The following is an 18672-nucleotide window of genomic DNA, read 5'->3' on the forward strand; positions in this document are numbered from 1 at the left end:
TGTTATACTAATAATAATAATAATAATAATAATAATAGGAGTATTGATAATAATATTATTAATGATAATAGCAAATAATAATGATTATACGGTAATTATGATGTTGACCATGATAACATTCCATCATCATAATGTTTAGCCATTGAAATAATCATCACCGATATCATAATAATCAAACACAAAAAAAACTATAGAAAAATAATACTACTGCACTCACTACTACTTCTCTAAGAATAGCAAATATTTTAATCTGTACTCACCATGAAACTACTGTACATCCGCTAAAGAACTTGAAAATAAGGGAGGGTGGGGGACTAATTGTCATAATCTAGATTGTAAACTGTGCGGTGATTGGCCGACACTTACGGGCGTCTTATGGGGAAAAATGCTGATTGGCTTAGAACTGACTACCCGCTTAGTGACGCGCGCTCTCATTGGCTCACTCTTCAGCTGCCAACGTGCTTCCTTGGGGTTCTAACTGAGCTCTTATGAGGCTGTAACCTCTGCGCGACACTACATTCATTCATGTAGACAAAATCGATAATTCCTACTGCTCAAATAGGGATTTAGACCTTTTTGAAACTCCTGAATAGCATAGAAATGCAACAAATAGACAGAGGAAACGTTGCCAAATCTACTAGTATGCCTAACTCGATATTGGTGGGGGTGGCATTTACAACTCTGAGTTTCTGAGGTCCTCATATCATATGTAAGGCAATCTTTCCGACCTGGCTATTATTTTGTGTTTGGTTTTGTAGCTGACAGAACGTTATGTAAGGGTTTCATTAAATAAAGAATATATGTACACATTCTGTAGAGTAATGCAAATGACAAAGAACCAGGCCAGAGACCAAAGAGGTCAGGCAGAAAGCTTGACGATGCACCTCGGTGTGTGAACACCTGGGGTCAGCAGTATCTATGCTGACAATAATATCAACAATGCCTTATCTGGGAAAATTATGTTGACTCCCATGATGACGACGTGCCTGCGTGACTGACCCAGTTACGTATGTTAGTTCATCTGTCTGCATATTGATTTTGTAAACGAAATGTATCTCAGACTTCCCCTTCCTCTCTCAGCTTTAACATCTATTCAAAACCTTCTTTGCATCTATCCAACGATGTAAGATAGAAGAATATATCTTATATTTTGTACCATGTGCTTCAACGACTTAACCTCCACACCAGAAAGAAGCAAATGAAATGAAACTTAGAGAATATCTTCACAGCCCACAAAGACTTAGCTAAGAGTGAATGGTGTTATACAAACTGATGTCTGCTATGTAGATCAAAAGAACAACCCAGTGCCTCGTTTGTAAATAAATGCAAGGACACCAATATATTCACCTTCGCTAGAAGAGGCAGTGTGCAGAAGTCTTTACACAACTGTCCATTGCACTAAGGTGATCTGAGTCCCAATGTAAACAATGTAATTCACAAAAGGTTTCAATAGCTGATATGACAAGCTGCAGAAGGTAGCTTCACTGCTGAACTTAGGTTTAGCTGCCAGGTCTGACAGCCAATCACTGAGTTCCCTCACACCCATGTGTCCATACGTCACGAGTTAAACATCAACTGGTTCTGGCTACTGTAACTACTGTGCAGTCTGCACGTCATATTAAAATGGGCAGGAGCCTGCTAATTGAATTCTCAGTGTGATTTTCTTACACTAGTGACCCCCTGGAGTGACATGTCGACCAGCCCACTTCTTGTATTGGTCACCCCTGGTGACTAGTGGACTAAATTTACCCATGCCTACCAACAAATAAGCCATAATGGACTAAATATGACATCTCAGATCTGACTTCACTCTCTTGACAAAGCTTGTAGGGTCCCACATAGACCCCACACACCTTCATCTCACCTGGCCAGCTAATCTCTCCACAACATCATCTCCACCCGCCAAGTGCACGGACACAAGAAACTGCACATGACACACATCTTTTATACATATATCTTCATTCATATTAGTGCCATGTTACATGTATTGTCATTATCATACGCTTTACAATGTTAGCATGTCAGGCATTTGTACCATAGTTTCAGTCATGTCTTATGTATCAATTTATATGTATATTTCTGTCTGTCAACAAACACAAATGATTGTGTTGTTACCTCAGTTTTTATTTACCTAGTGTCAGGCACTTTATTTCTGCTCACAAGAGCTATTGACCTGTCTGTTCGCTGTCTGAATAAATGAGTAAGTTTGTAGCTGCACCTCTTATTCATGCATTTGCTACATTGACCAAGGAGATGACCAACCAAGCCAACCCCAACAATACCAGCTGCTCCAGGCAGCAAGTACACCGCCTGTCTCCATACGTCTACCTCCATTCATGCCCCACAACCCAGAAACTTGGTTATTTAGGGTGGAGACAATCTTCCAATCAATTACCTCCTCAGCATGCAAAATAGACGCTGTCCTCGAATTCCTGTCAGACGACGTTTTCGAGCAAGTCACAGGATGATTCCCAAAACTTCAAACTCGTCACCTAAGAATTCCTGAAGGACCAGCTAGAGTCATCCTTCAGCATGCCAGCCGCCCTAAGAGCCAAGAAATTCCTCAAGAACGTGGGGACAGCCATAGGAGACAAGTGATCATCACATGTCTACAAGCAGTTGCAGTGGCTCATAGTGCTAATCACCACAGATGGCCATCCTGAGTCAACCCTAGACCTTGTGAGAGAGGTCCTCGACAAAACTACCCTGCCAAACAGTGGCGGCCATGTCCAATGCCTCTGCCATACCAATCAAAGAATTCTTGAAATTGGTTGATGCAGCGCACATTGCGAAGAAAGATGATTCATCAGGTAGGTCTACCATGTGAGCCTTCCACGTGGGGCTTACACTCTACTTTCGACTGGGTGCTCCTAGCAGTCCACAAAACCATCCACCACTTTTGCCACATGCTCGGGGGACGACAGTTCATCATGCAAACAGACCACAAACCCTTGGTACACACCTTTAGAAAGATAGCAGACGCATGGTCAGCATGACAACATTGTCACCTATCAGCAATAACTGAACACTCCTGCACCATCAAATACTTGAAGAGTTCAGCAAATACCATGGCAGATGCACCATCACAAACTGTGTCAACACCATCCAGTTCGGGATAACCTATCCCAAAATAGCAGGAGCGCAAAGTGACGACAATGACTTACAGTGAATGCAGTGGGACAACCCTGCCCTGTCAATCAACAATGGTAAAATGACAATTGCCTGTGAAACAAGTACCAGACGCCCTCCCCCCTACATGTCAGAAGGCCTCAGAAGAAAAGCTTTCACACTCGCCCACAACCTGTCCCACCTATCAGGACGATCAACTCCCCAAATTTCAGCAAAGTTGTATAGCTGGTGGGGAATGCAAAATGACATAAGAAACTGGATGAGAGAATGCATCTTGTTAGACATAAAAAATCACAAGACATGTATAGAGCGGAATAGGGGAGTTCCACGCAACACACAACCGACTCACCCACAACCACTTCGACATAGTGGAGAAATTCTGTTTGAAAAGGAAGTGCCGTATCAGTTGACCATGCCCTTGAAAAAGAATACAAGAAGCCAGTCAAAAGTCAATCTGGGATAATAGATTTTCACTCTCAGAAAAGAGGCTGATTACAGATGGAATGTGATAAATCCCAACAAGGCCAAGTACAGAAAGTTCTTGTATGAAGCATGTGAAATGGATGAGAATGACAAGTACACTTTTCTTGATAAATTTTGAAGATTTATGACAGAAATAGATGCAGTGCGTTGCCTTCAAGGTAGGATACATATTAATTACAACGTGGAAATCCCTTTGATATTGACAAGCCAACAGGATTATTCAATATTTCAACCTGCACAAAAATTAAGAGAGTCAACAGATTTCCTTTTAAACTGCTTGGCCTTAGCTGGGACTACTAGAAAACAATTTTACTCATTTTGTTTTAAGAAGAAATCTGGAAAATGTTTTGAATACATCCCCAAAAGAAGGACGAACATCAAACCTTCACCAGCCCAGTTTAATTATGACTTAAATAAAGAGTCTGTTAAGTTCTTGCGGATCATTGACTATGCTCGCTAAAGAAACATTGATCTTCATGCTTTGCTAAGATCTGAAATAACGTCAACCACCTTCTACCTAACAAAGGAAGGATTCATACGTCAATAAAAAAAAGGATGATATTGCTACTGAGCTAAAAAAAATTACTTCTAAAGGAGACATCATCATCACTTATCATCAACTGTGTATCGTTGCAGCCTTATCATAGACTTCATAGGGCATAACAGGAAAGTTCCAATGAAGCAGATGAAATTGAAAACAGGCAGAGACTTTGCACAAAATCTGTGGAATTCGTTTCAATCTCATTCAAGTAAATGCATTCACATTCACACTGTATTTGGTTTGTACAAGGATGGTCTGGAGGAGTAATGATGGTAGTTTATATTTGACAACGTCTCCAAAGGAGAGAGAGAGAGAGAGAGAGAGAGAGAGAGAGAGAGAGAGAGAGAGAGAGAGAGAGAGAGATATTGGTGGAAGAATAAATGGGAGTGGTTGAAAGGCGGTCATCGGTCATAAGTGTTTGTCTGTTGTGGTGCTCTGTTGTGTACATCAGTGGCAGGAGTGTGTTACAGGAGTCGTAAGAAGTAAGGCGTTTGTTGAAGTCGTAGAGTTGGTTTGGGCAGCAGTTATCCGTTGATGGTCAGTTGATGTGTTATTTGATTGATTTCGGTATTGTAAAGTTGTTGTGCATGTGTCTGTCTGGTTGTGGTGAAGTTGAAGAGGTTGGTAGTGCATTTTGGTGTCTGTGAGTGTTGGTTGGGGCAGTGTTGGAGTTGGCGGGTTGTTGTGTTGGGGTGAGTCGTGTGGTTGTCGCGTTATTTTGAGCTGTTGGTGTTCTCTGCTCAGTGATTTGTCGGGTTGTTGTGGGGTTGTGGTTCTCGGTTGGTTGGTTTGCGTTGTGATTGTCAGCAGTGGTTGTGGGTCTGCTAACCTATATCCAGCGGACAGCACAGCCTAGCCCTGAGTATCTGGAGCCTGAGGTGAGTACGTGTTTGTATTTCGTGTGTCAGGTATATCGTTAAACCAATTGTCCTGCAGGTAAAAAGTAACATAAAGGGGAAAGTGTGAGTGTGGGAAATTTTGTCAGCTTGTACGATTAACATAACTGTGGGGTGCTGGCTTGCTTATATCACTTAGCTTTGATTCTGCCACAGAAATTTTTGGTGCCCGAACAGGGACTGCTGGTGTGGCAGCTGCAGGACAATTGGTCTAGGCTAGTGTGTAAGTGGTGAGAAAATTTGGGATGGAAGGATTGAGTGAGGTGGAGAGGCTGAAGGAGGAGTGAGGTTGGAGAGGGAAGTGAGAGTACAATTGGAAGTGGAAAATGAGAGGTTGAGGGTAGAGTGAGAGGAGCTGAAGAACGAGTTAGAGGAAATGAGAGGAATGCTAAGGAATTTGAAAGTGGAAATGAAAGAAGTGAAAGGAGCGGAAGAGAGAATGGTTGAGAAAATGGACGAAAAATTCAGAGTAATGATGATTGCAGTGCAGGAGATGATGAAGGGATTCATAGTAAAGGGTGCTATAGGAGGTAGGCCTATCGGGGCTTGTGATGGGCCAGGAGTGGTAAAGAAAGTGGAAGAGGGAGTGGAAGACTACGAGTGACGAAGGTGATTTGGTTGTGATAAGTAAGCGAAAGAAGGGAAAGACACAGGATAAGGATAAACCTGAGGGCAAGAATAAGAACGTGGAAGAGCGAGTGGAAGACTACGAGTGACGAAGGTGATTTGGTTGTGATAAGTAAGCGAAAGAAGGGAAAGACACAGGATAAGGATAAACCTGAGGGCAAGAATAAGAATGGGGCCAAGGAAAAGAAGAAGACTAAGGGAAAGAAAGCTAGTAAGGATGACAGACAGGAAGAGACTAGGACTGAATACGTTGGGGAAAGGGCTGAGAGTGATTTAGATAGCGGTGAGTGGAAACAGGTAGGTAGAAAGAAGGGTAAGAAGAGTATAATCAAGAGCATGGATGTTAGTATGGAAGTTGATTCGTTGTATTTGGACGAGGTTAAGAGGGATCAGAATGGAAGTAGCGAAAGTGAGAGTGAGCAGGAAGTATGAAAGACTGTGTATAGGAGAGAGGTACCTTGATGTGCACAATACGAGGAATATGGTAGTAAGGACAGAAGGGACTTTTTTAAGGAATATGAGAAGTATTGTGTGGCTAAGTATGGGGATAACAAGACAGTCTGAGCATGAGAGTTGGGTAGTGTTTAGACGGGACTTTTGTAGAGTATGTATTGGGTAATGATGAGTGTGAGGAATGTGCCTTATGAGAGTGTGAAAGCCAGGATTGTGGAACAGGCGAAGAGGATAAAGAGTAGTGTTAGATATAGGAGAAAACATGGTTTTGATGAGGTAAGAATGAATGTTGGTGAGTCATTGTCGATGTATGTGTGCAGGTTGGAAACATTAGCTAGGAAAAAGTTTGGGGACAAAGGGATAAATGAGTGTAAAGAGTTAGTGAGGAAGTTGTAGGCGACTGTACCAGAGAGTGTATATGAGTTTATAAATCTGAAACATAAGGAGAAAATGCGATGGACGAATGAAAGGTTGACATGGAACAACATTTTGGAAATAGTAGAGGATTACGAGTTAGATAGGTCTATGAAAGAGAGTAGAAGTGTTAGTGTTAGGACTGAAGTAGCTGAGGTTGTACCAGAGTTTAAAAGCTATAGGGAGGCAGTTTTAGAAGGGCTAAGGCAAATGGCAGAGCGAGTGGTTGATAGGAGAGTTAGAGCAAGTAACGTAAGTATGGTTAACCCTAAGAGAGATTGGAGTGCAAGCGTTGGAAGAGTAGGGTCAGTTAGTTGTGAGCGAGAGCAGCAGTGTTATAGATGTGGTAAGCCAGGACACAAGAAGCATGAAAGTCGGTGGGCGTTGGGAGCATGCTTCGGATGGGGGAAAACGGGACATTTAGTGAGTGAGTGTAAGAAAGATAGGGATATTTAATGTTACAGGTGTGGGCAAGTAGGGCATATAGCAAGTGGATGTTGAGGTACCCGTATGAACGTGGTCTGCGACAACTGCAGGAAGAATGGGCATTATGCTGGGATGTGAAAGGAACAGCGTGCGAAATGTGTCGAATGTGGAATGGAAGGTCATGTGGCAAGTGTGTGTAGGCGAAGGAGGATGAGTCAGGTTGGTAATTCGGGAAACTAGGTGTTAAGGGGAGTCAGTTGGGTGGGTCCTCTAGTATGCGACAGTATGTTCCGGAGAATGCAATGAGTGAGTGGTTGAGAGTGAATAAACATGGGCTGAGCATCAGTGAGCAAATGGGTCTGGGAGATCAGCAGCTAATGTTGGTTGAGTATAGAAGAAAGCGGAAGAAGGTAAGGAAAGGGAATGAAACGTGAACTGCATGATCGAGGGGTTAGTGGTAGGGTGCAAACGGTGGATAAAGCGTGTGCTACAGGTGACTTTGGGGGAATGAATGATACTTGTAGTGTATGTGGGTTTGAGTTAGCAGGGATAAATGAGACTTCAGTGGGAAGGAAACTGAGTAGTAAGGAGGTAGTTGATAGGATGGTTAAGTCTTTGCAAGAGTTTGACAGAAGTATAGATGAAATGAGTGGGTTGGTAGCAGAAATAAGGGAGATGTTGGAACCAGAGCTAGAAGATATCAGTGGAGTAGTGAATGGGATTTGGGAGGTTGGTAGTGAGGGAGATAATGGGAGTTTGAATGAAAGTGATTTGGAAGAAGTGAATGGTGATGTACCTGAAAGAAAGTATGAGGGTCCTCAAACAAGATCCAAGGGGCCTGCATCTGAGCATCCTTGGGTGTTGCGAAAGGCGATTTAGTGAGGATGTTGCGAATGTAAGGAGATGCTGTCAAATATAATGGGGGAGGGAATATGGAGGAGTAATGATGGTAGTTTATATTTGACGTCTCCAAGGGTTGTGTGAGAGAGAGAGAGATTGGTGGAAGAATATATGGGAGTGGTCGAATGGCGGTCATAAGCATGTGTCTGTTGTGGCGCTCTGTTGTGTATATCAGTGGCAGGAGTGTGTTACGGGAGTCGTAAGAAGTAGGGCCTTCGTTAAAGTCGTAGAGTTGGTTTGGGCAGCAGTTATCAATTGGTGGTCAGTTGATGTTGTGTTATTTAATTGATTTTGGTGTTGTAAAGTTGTTGTGCATGTGTCTGTCTAGTTTTGGTGAAGTTGAAGAGGTTTATAGTGCATTTTGGTGTTTGTGTTGGTGTTGGCGGGTTTTTGTGCTGGGGTGAGTCGTATGGTTGTCGTGTTATTTCAAGCTGTTGGTGTTCGTCTGCTCAATGATTTGTCGGGTTGTTGAGTTGATGTGGGGTTGTGGTTCTCAATTGGTTGGTTTGTGTTGTGATTGTCGGCGGTGGGTGTGTCTCAGCTAGCCTATATCCAGTGGACAGCACAGCCTAGCCCTGAGTATCTGGAGCCTGAGGTGAGTACATGGTTGTGTTTTGTGTGGCAGGTATATTGTTAAACCAATTGTCCTGCAGGTAAAAAGTAACGTAAAGGGGAAAGTGTGAGTGTGGGAAATTTTGTGGCTGTGGAAAATTTTGTCAGCTTGTACGATTAATGTATCTGTGGGGAGTTGGCTTGCTTTTTTCACTTAGCTTTGATTCTGCCATAATTGGAGCATTAATTAAAGGCAGTGAGCATAATAGAAGCAGGTGTAGTAGTGTACTACACATCTAACTTGGATCAGCCATTACCCATTGAGAGAGAGAAAAGTTTTGGCCCCTCTTGGAGGAGACAAAGGTTGCATTTCAAAGTGATTTTATTCAACAGGTGAAGGAAAACGTTACTGACAAATGTCTCTTCTTGGGTTGATCACATAAGGGTTAACATGCTTTCATGTTAACCATGCTGTCAAAGTTAAGAGATTTAATACCACTGTCATTACATCTGCAGACAATGATGCATGTGTCTGCAATACACTGCTATAGTAAATTGAGGAACTTTGACTTAGAGGAACTCTGGTTCATATCTGGCCACAGTCAATCTAGAAGTGTATGTAGTTCCCAATCATGACTAGGTTAGGACCATGGACTTAGATTGTGGCGAGATCACAAGCTTAAAAAACAAGTGGGCAAAATCCCCCCCCCCCCCCCCCCCCCCCCCCACACATAAACTTAACCAATCCAGCTGCCAAACTCACCATCATTCACACTTTCCTCTTTACACTACGGAATACACGCAGGACAATTGACTTACCTACACAAAGAAAAAAAAAAAAACATACACATGTACTCACCCAACTGCAGATACTCAGAGCTATGCTGTGCTGTCCGCTGGTTGAGGTCACTGAGACACTAACAACAACAAAGAAAATCAAGAACCACAACCCCACAACCAAGGACCACAACCCAACAACATAACAATAACACAACACCCAAGGACCACAACTCAACAACACAGCAAACCAACAAGGAACACAACCACAATTCAACAACACAACAACAAACAAGGAATACAATCACAACAAAAGACCACTGCACAAACAATCACTAACACGAAAAACAACAACAAAAAAGGCAACACACACACCCATGAACAACACCAAGGAATCACAACTACTCACCAACAACAACCCTCAACAACTCACAACCACACCAAGAAACCACAACAGCCTCCAACAACAACAACAACCCTCAACCACAACTCACATATAACCCAACAGGAACTCACAAGCACAACAAATCCAACAGCACAGGCACAACAACTCTAAAGCAAACTATATGAACATAATAACAACTAAACAACAAATCAATAAAACACAAAACTTAACTGACTTTCAATGCCTTCAATAGACTGCTGCCGACACTACTGATCATCACCAGCTCTGCCTCAAGACTGACCCAAAACTCTGAACTCCAGCAACTGACTCCAACTGCACCAGCAGACAACCCAGAACTCACCAACAGCCAATTCAATCGCTAACAATAACCATCCATCCACCAATTACGCTCTCTCTCTCTCTCTCTCTCTCTCTCTCTCTCTCTCTCTCTCTCTCTCTCTCTCTCTCTCTCTCTCTCTCTCAAAGATGTTGTCAAATGGAACTCCGAAAACTCCTCCATAAGATCTCGTAGATATATTGGCTGCAATCCATGCACTCACTGGGTGTGACACTACTAACAAAGCAGGTATAAGGAAAAAAAAACTTTCATCGAAGGGAGAAAAGGTGCTTACAACCTCTTGTGCAACTTTGGAAAAGAAGAACATCATTAGTCAGATATAGAGCAATTTCCTCTTACATCTGCCTGTATCAAGCAGCAAATTCTAAGGGCCTATCTGCACTGCTACATGTTTCTTCATGCTCCATTTATTGAAGATATTTAGCCAATCCTCTTGACTATGGACCCATGCTTGCTGATGACGAACACGGCAAAAGCTCTCATCCCAGATGAGTTCCCAACTCCTTGCAGCTGCCTAAAGTGTGCCCAACCAAAGGTTTGCTCATGTTGACTGGGGGAAATTGCCATTTTTGCAAATGTGAAGCCAAATTATTATGCAAAAATCTGCTGAATCCAGAGCAACCATAAAGGGACTGAGGACAACACCAATAACACCAGCAAGTACCTGGTATGCACATCAAAGGGTGTTCAGTTTTCTTTTCGTGTTACTATTAGTGATGAAGTTTACATATGGAGTTAGATGTTATTTTTGTGAAAATACGAGTTACTATGCCTCATTTTTGTGAAAGTACTTTGTTTTGATGTTCAGTAAAAAATTAAGAGATCATAGGAATACAAAGCATGTAATTTCTAATTTGTCTTTAGAAACCCATTTTAGCCCTTCAATTCTATAATAATATTATCACCAAATTACTCACAAATTGAGAATTACTGTATTTGCAGAACTCTATTTCTATATCATACGCCAGGGCCCAAAATGACTGCCATTTGTAATTCAATGTGTTGAAAATTTTATATTTTTTCTCATAGATTCTTTTTAGGATTTAACTTCTATTAGAATTTTATTTACCATCAAATTTCCTTTCGAACAAGATATAACACGCCTATGATTGTAGAACTACACAACTACGCTATTTAGCACCAGGGTCCAAAATGCTGCCATCTTTGATTCAATATGGTGGACAAACGACCCTGAACCCCAACATACCACCTCTTAATAAATGCTCCAGAAACATCATATTTACAGTATCAAAAGTCAAAATGAGGTGACATACAAGTACACACAGGACTTACCACAGCTCCTAGGGTATTCTGCATGTGTCTGTCACTTTGAGAACATCATATTCTCCAAAACAAAATGTTAAAAACACCAAAATCTCATCAGAGCCATGTTGTCCCTGCTCCTAGATAATAGTTTGCAGGTATGTCCTGGCAAAAGCATCTTGGGGAATCCTTCATAGAATCCCTGGGTTATTAAGTATCGGCAAGCAGCATCCTACCCCTGCACTCCAAATGGTCAGTTATTAAGAAATATCGAGCATCAAGCCCAATAAAATAACTACTACCATCGATTCCTCTAAGGAACTGCACAAACCATGACATCCCATGATGCCCTTAGCAGAAACAACAATATTCTCAACTGGGGCGATGCCCAATGTGACACCTTCAAGGCCTATGGAGACGCTTTGGAAAATGCAACCATCATTGAATTTCCCAACTCCTGGGAAATTCAACGTCACAACAGGTGCTGTAACACAACAATAAATCAAAAGAACAGTAAACTAACTTTGGCAGATAGAAAGCATGACACTTTCAACAGAGAACTCACCGTACACCTAACTACAAGACACTTCAGACACTACTAGAAGGTACACCTTTCACCTTCCTAACAGATCATCGGACACTTTTACACACCGAACCTTGAATCAAGATGCATATTTTGCTTTTCAACATCATCAATTTTAAGCAATCATTGCAATCACTGAATTGTATATGCGATGCACCACATACCTAGCAAGTAAAAACCATTAGCAGACACACTATTGAGAGTGAAATCAATGGATTTAACAAACGAATTTTACAATGAGATCTGTGATGTTGCACCAAATGACTACTGAATGACCATCATGAATTCACTTTGGGCAGATGTCCTTCCCGTTTGTTAACATGGAATGCACCATCTCCTGTGACGGCAGTTGTGGCTGGCCTTACCCCTTGGAGCTATTAGCCCTCCGGAAGGAAGCATTCACCCTCATCTGCACCTCTTCCACCCCTCTGGGAGAACTACGTACAGTCAAGTTGGTGACACATAAATTATCTGGCATGGGCAAAAAGGGGTACATTAGTAGGCAAAACAGGGCTAAAATGCCAAAAAGCTAAACAGGAAGGGACACAGAATTCGTCAACAGTATCTTCCTTAACTGGCATGACAATTCGATCACTTACACATCATTGTTCTGGGATTACTCAGTCAAAAGGATACAGATACATCTTCACAGCAATAGGGCAATCTACATGATAGCTGGAGGCAACCTACTTTGGAAGTTAATGGAACATGCCTGCAACGAGGTATTCCTCAACAGATCAACTTTGGAGATCCTGATGATACAACATCTGACAAAATACCGGTCTTTGTCGCCGATGTATGGCCTTCCCTAGCCCTGTTAATTGGACCGAAAACCACCACACCACCGCCTTCAACTCAGCTGCCAACGGCATAGTAGAAAGAACCCATCATGCCTCTGGACTGCTCTCATCACCAGATATGATGAACATGAATGGTAATCACAATTACCTGAAAAGTGCTAGCCTTGTAAGGATGTTGGAAAACCCCTACCTATAAGATGTATATTTCCCTTGCAATAAACTACGTTGACCTATGATCATATGCACATTTCTTTTCCTTTGTCCTTCTGAAAGGGGAACCCTGTCAGCTTCCAGTAGGAGGCACCCAACCTTTGCTGCTGAATCCAAGTTCAACCATCAGATTCGGCAGCCAATCCCAGTGAGTTGTCACGGCTAATGCTATGAAACTCACATGAAAACTTTAGGATGAGAATTTTGACGTAAATTTTACATTTGCTTGTACTGCACACAAATCTAAATTCTTGTGGTGACCAAGTTTCTAAAAGATACAGAAGCTCATGTAACTAAAAGCTGCCCAGTTTCATTATAAAAAAAAGCCAGAGGTATAATCTCACCACTGTAAAGAGCCTTATATTGTGTAGAACTGATCATGGCATGGTATGTATTTTTATACATAGGTTATTGTCTCTGTATGAATATTCGTTCACATGTGTTTGGTTCATGAGTGTCATGTACAGCTCTCAGTGAATGAAACTTGTGGGATTTTTTGGACCAAATGATACTTCAGTCGTCTTTCGAACACTTAAAATAGGTAAACTTCATCCAGCTGCAATGAGATGAATTAAAAATAAGTAGAAAAATAAATGAGCCGAGACTTCACGAGAATCCATCCGTTTCTATAGAGGACATCAAGATGATTTATGTGAAACGACAGAGGTTTGGTTCTATGAAGAGACCTATTAGAGAAACTTGATTTTCAAAATGCAAATGTAGCATTTCAAATAAAAACAGCTTCTCCGAACGCGTCTGATAAGCATGAAAGACTGTATCAGTATAACATAACTTTTATAGCAACTGTATAGGTATAAAATATTTATTTTAACCAGTTATACATTGCTCAATAAACAACATTTTGTAGAGTTTACGTTATGCTTAATTTCCGTTTTCTGTGACAAGGGAAAAGGTGATTCTTTTCTATGATAGTTATACAAAGGGTAACTATTATATTTACATCATCATCTGTTCTCTCACCCTGTAAATATGTATACATACATTCACACAGACACAGACACACACATATGTATAAATAAAGAGATATGCCACGAGGGAAAATAAACAACGGAGTACCCGTGAGATCTTTCGATGTTCAAACGTCCTTTACCAAGATCTTGCGGCTACTCCAGTGTTTATTTTCCCTTGTGGCATATATCTTTATTTATAGATTTATCACTTTCCTAACTTTCGTGATTCAGTTATATATATATATATATATATATATATATATATATATATATATATATATATATATATGTAAGTGATTACATAATAAAAATATCGAATGTTATTCCATATATATAAAAAACTAAAACTAAAGAGGTCAACCAGATTGCTTGCAGGAATGTGATCAGACCAGAGACGATAAAGTATGCTAAGATGACGTATACAATAAAGTATGCCAAGATGATATGCCGTCACCTGTGGTCCTTCATTTGTTTTGAAAACATTAGTCCAAGCTTCCTGCTTGAGACAACTACCGCGACCTATAATTCAACCGGCCTACGTGATTTGTAACTGTCATCTGTATGTATGTTCATATGTTTGAGCTACTGTCTGCTTCCTTTATGATTTGTAACCGAGATGGTAGTCAGAGTGGAATTAGCCATCATCATTGGTAGAAGCGATCAAGCCATCGTCATTAGAAGACCTGTACAATCCTATCTGATATTCATCATGTAATCTCAGAAGAATATATGTATTTTTTATACTTCGTGTTTTCTACTAGAAACCTCCACATCAAAATAAAGAAGATATCCTCATGTACTCTCATAAGACATATAATTAATTTTTTTTATCCTCGTGTTTTTCTACTAGAAGCCTCACATCCGAAAGAAGATATCATCATGAGTTTAACACATCGTCGTCATAACGAAAGAAGATACTTACTTCTTAAGTTAATACAAAACCCCAAGGCACTCCAATGAGTATGGAAGTGCATAACCAACCGACTTAGCGTGAGATTATCGCAAGTCTAACATTACCTCATAGGGCACCTTATTATACAAGGCAACAGCCCTATCATATATATATATATATATATATATATATATATCGAGCTACAAATGTCCTTTAATATCTAATTCGCTCTACCCCGGAATTAATATATTTTCATATATGTTTAACCAAAGGGGAATTTTATTAAGTGATAATAGAATTGCTGGCCGACAGGCGCGAACCATCGACCTCTCAATTCCAGGTCTGGTAGTGAAGCCTTAGCCAACCCCGCCACCGCAAGAGATATAAGTTTATGCCGCCTCCCATCTCAAATACCTGTTGCACTCAGATATTTTTTGTTTTGGAGACTGCATCGAGCCCATGTCATCCTTGGTAGTGTGGTAGTGCTTTTGCCCGCATGTAGTCATTATATAAGTCATATCACATTACCGTGATTCATATACATATATCGAGCTACAAATGTCCTTTAATATCTAATTCGCTCTACCCCGGAATTAATATATTTTCATATATGTTTAACCGAGAGGGAATTTTATTAAGCGATAATAGAATTACTGGCCGACAGGCGCGAACCATCGACCTCTCAATACCGGGGTAGAGCGAATTAGATATTAAAGGACATTTGTAGCTCGATATATGTATATGAATCACGGTAATGTGATATGACTTATATAATGACTATGTGTGGGCAAAAGCACTACCACGCTACGAGGACGAGATGGGCTTGATGCAGTCTCCAAAACAAAAAATTCCTGAGCGCGGCAGGTATTTCAGATGGGAGGCAGCATAAACTTATATCTCTTGCGGTGGCGGGGTTGGTTAAGACTTCACTCCCAGTCCTGGAATTGAGAGGTCGATGGTTCGCGCCTGTCGGCCGGCAATTCTATTATCGCTTAATAAAATTCCCCCTCAGTTAAACATATATGAAAATATATTAATTCCGGGGAATTGCGAATTAGATATTAAAGGACATTTGTAGCTCGATATATGTATATGAATCACGGGTATGTGATATGACTTGTATATATATATATATATATATATAGATATATATATATATATATATATGTATATATATATATATATATATCGATATAGATATATATATCGATATATATATTTATAGATATAATAATTATAATATATTATTATATATATATATAATTATATATTTATATATATATAGATATGATATGATGTATCTAGATATATATATATATATCTATATATATATATATATATATATATATATATATATATATATATATATAGATATATATATCGATATATATATATATATATATAAAAATATATATATATATATATATATATAGATATATATATATATATATATATATATATATATATATATATAGATATAGAGAGAGAGACGTATGAGAGAGGATAGAGTAGACAGATAGAGAGAGAGAGAGAGAGAGAGAGAGAGAGAGAGAGTTTGAAAGAGAGAGAGAGATATATATATAAATATATCTATATATATATATATATATATATATATATATATATATATATACATATATATATATATATACATATATATATATATATATATAGATATATAGATATATATATTATATATAGATCTTATATATATACAATATTATATATATATCTTAATATATATATATATAGATATATATATATAGATATATAGTATATATATATATATAGAATATAGATTATTATATATATATCATATATATATATATATATATATACGTATATATATATATATATATATATATGTATATATATAATAGATATATATTATATATATATATATAATATATATAATATATAAAAAGATAGAAAAAAAATGAATATATATATATATATATATATATATGATATATATATATATATATAGATAGATATATATCGTATATATATATATTATTACTATATATATATAAATATCTATATATGATATATAATATATATATATTATTATCGATATATATATATATATATATATATATAGATATATATATATATATATATATATATATATATATATATATATATTATTAGATCTATATATCGATCTATATATATATAGATATATTATAGAGTATATAGATTCTAATATATATATATATATATAAATATATATAATATATATATATATATATATAGAATCTATATATATATTATATAATATATATATTATAGAATATATATATATAGATATATCTATATATATTATATATATATATATTATATAGATATATATATAACTGTATATATATTCTATATATATAGATAGATAGATAGATATAGATATATATATATTATACTATCTACTCTATCTATCTAGTATCATATATATATTATATATATATATATATATATATATCTATATAGATATCTATATATATATATATCTTATCAATTCAAGCTATAAATGTCCTTTAATATCTTAATTCCTTTATATCCCTAAATTGTATATATATTTTCGATATTTATATAGATATGTAATAATATGATATATATATATATATTAGATAATTATATCTAGAATGTATATATATCTTATATATAAGATAGATAGATAGATATAGATATATATATATCTATACTATCTATCTATCTATCGATCATATATATATATATATAATATATATATTATATATATATATAGATAGATAGATAGATAGATAGATATAGATATATATATCTATATCTATATCTATATATCTATCTTATCTATCTATATATATATATATATATATTATATATATATATATATATATATATATCTAATAAAAGGAGCCCATAAAAAGGAAGATTATCAGTGGGAGTGACCTAAATTGGCTTACCTGTGAATGGATCTCTTGGTATAAATACCACCTTTTCTGTAAACTTTTCTCATTCATCTACCTGAAGAGGGAGACAGCAGTCTCTGAAATATAGAATTTTTCTCTCTATATTTTGGTGTTTTTATGGGCTCCTTTTATCAGATGGAATTCTGTGGTAACAGAACATTTTTACCAGTCTCATATATATATATATATATATATATATATATATATATATTTATATATATATATATATATATATATATATATATATATATATATATATATTATATATATATATATATATATATATATATATATATATATATAGGGTAAACAACTGCAGAAGATCCATCGTCATCGCGTGGCCAGACCTTATTCACTCGATATTCAATTGGTGAAACAAAATTACAATTACAACTCTGAGCATACCATTCAATAGATTGAAGTTTCGTCAACATAATGTGATATATGAAAGCCCCATACGAACTAAAATAAGCATGTGACGCTCTTCGTAAAATATGTTTTCAAGGCAGTTTTGAAATCCAATATGGCGGCAATTGCGTGACTGGCCGTAGTGGTTAGAAGTCGTGTTTACGATTGTTGTGATGAAAGTGCCCCAGCATCTATGGGTACAACTGGTGTGCAGATTTAGCACAGGAAATGGAAAGTTTGTTGACACAAGCGACTCCCCAAACATCGAGATGGCATCAATCTTCTAAACATTATTAATTGTAAGTAAAATTTCGAAAGCGTCATGGGGGTAGTGTGCACTGCATTGGACACACTTTTCATTGCCCTCTATTTAAATGTTAAAATATGGCCTTAATTTATACCTTTGGAGAAAATACCTACTTCGGAAGGAGAGTAGAGGTCTTGAGCTCCTGCTATCACTTCTCTCCTCCTTGATCCATGCCTGGAATCAAAATTATGTTGGTAGTCAGCTCAAACAAGGAAACAGGATTAAAGTAGTTTCTCCCAAAACAGTGGTTGGAGAAGGTTTTAGGGGGCCGTTTGCCTAAAGTATATCATACAATAACAAATAAACACATTTAATATTAGTTATATTAGGATCTTTTGACTGATGAGATGGC

Source organism: Macrobrachium nipponense, chromosome 34 (genome assembly GCF_015104395.2).
Source record: "Macrobrachium nipponense isolate FS-2020 chromosome 34, ASM1510439v2, whole genome shotgun sequence".
In the NCBI taxonomy this organism is placed as follows: domain Eukaryota; kingdom Metazoa; phylum Arthropoda; class Malacostraca; order Decapoda; family Palaemonidae; genus Macrobrachium; species Macrobrachium nipponense.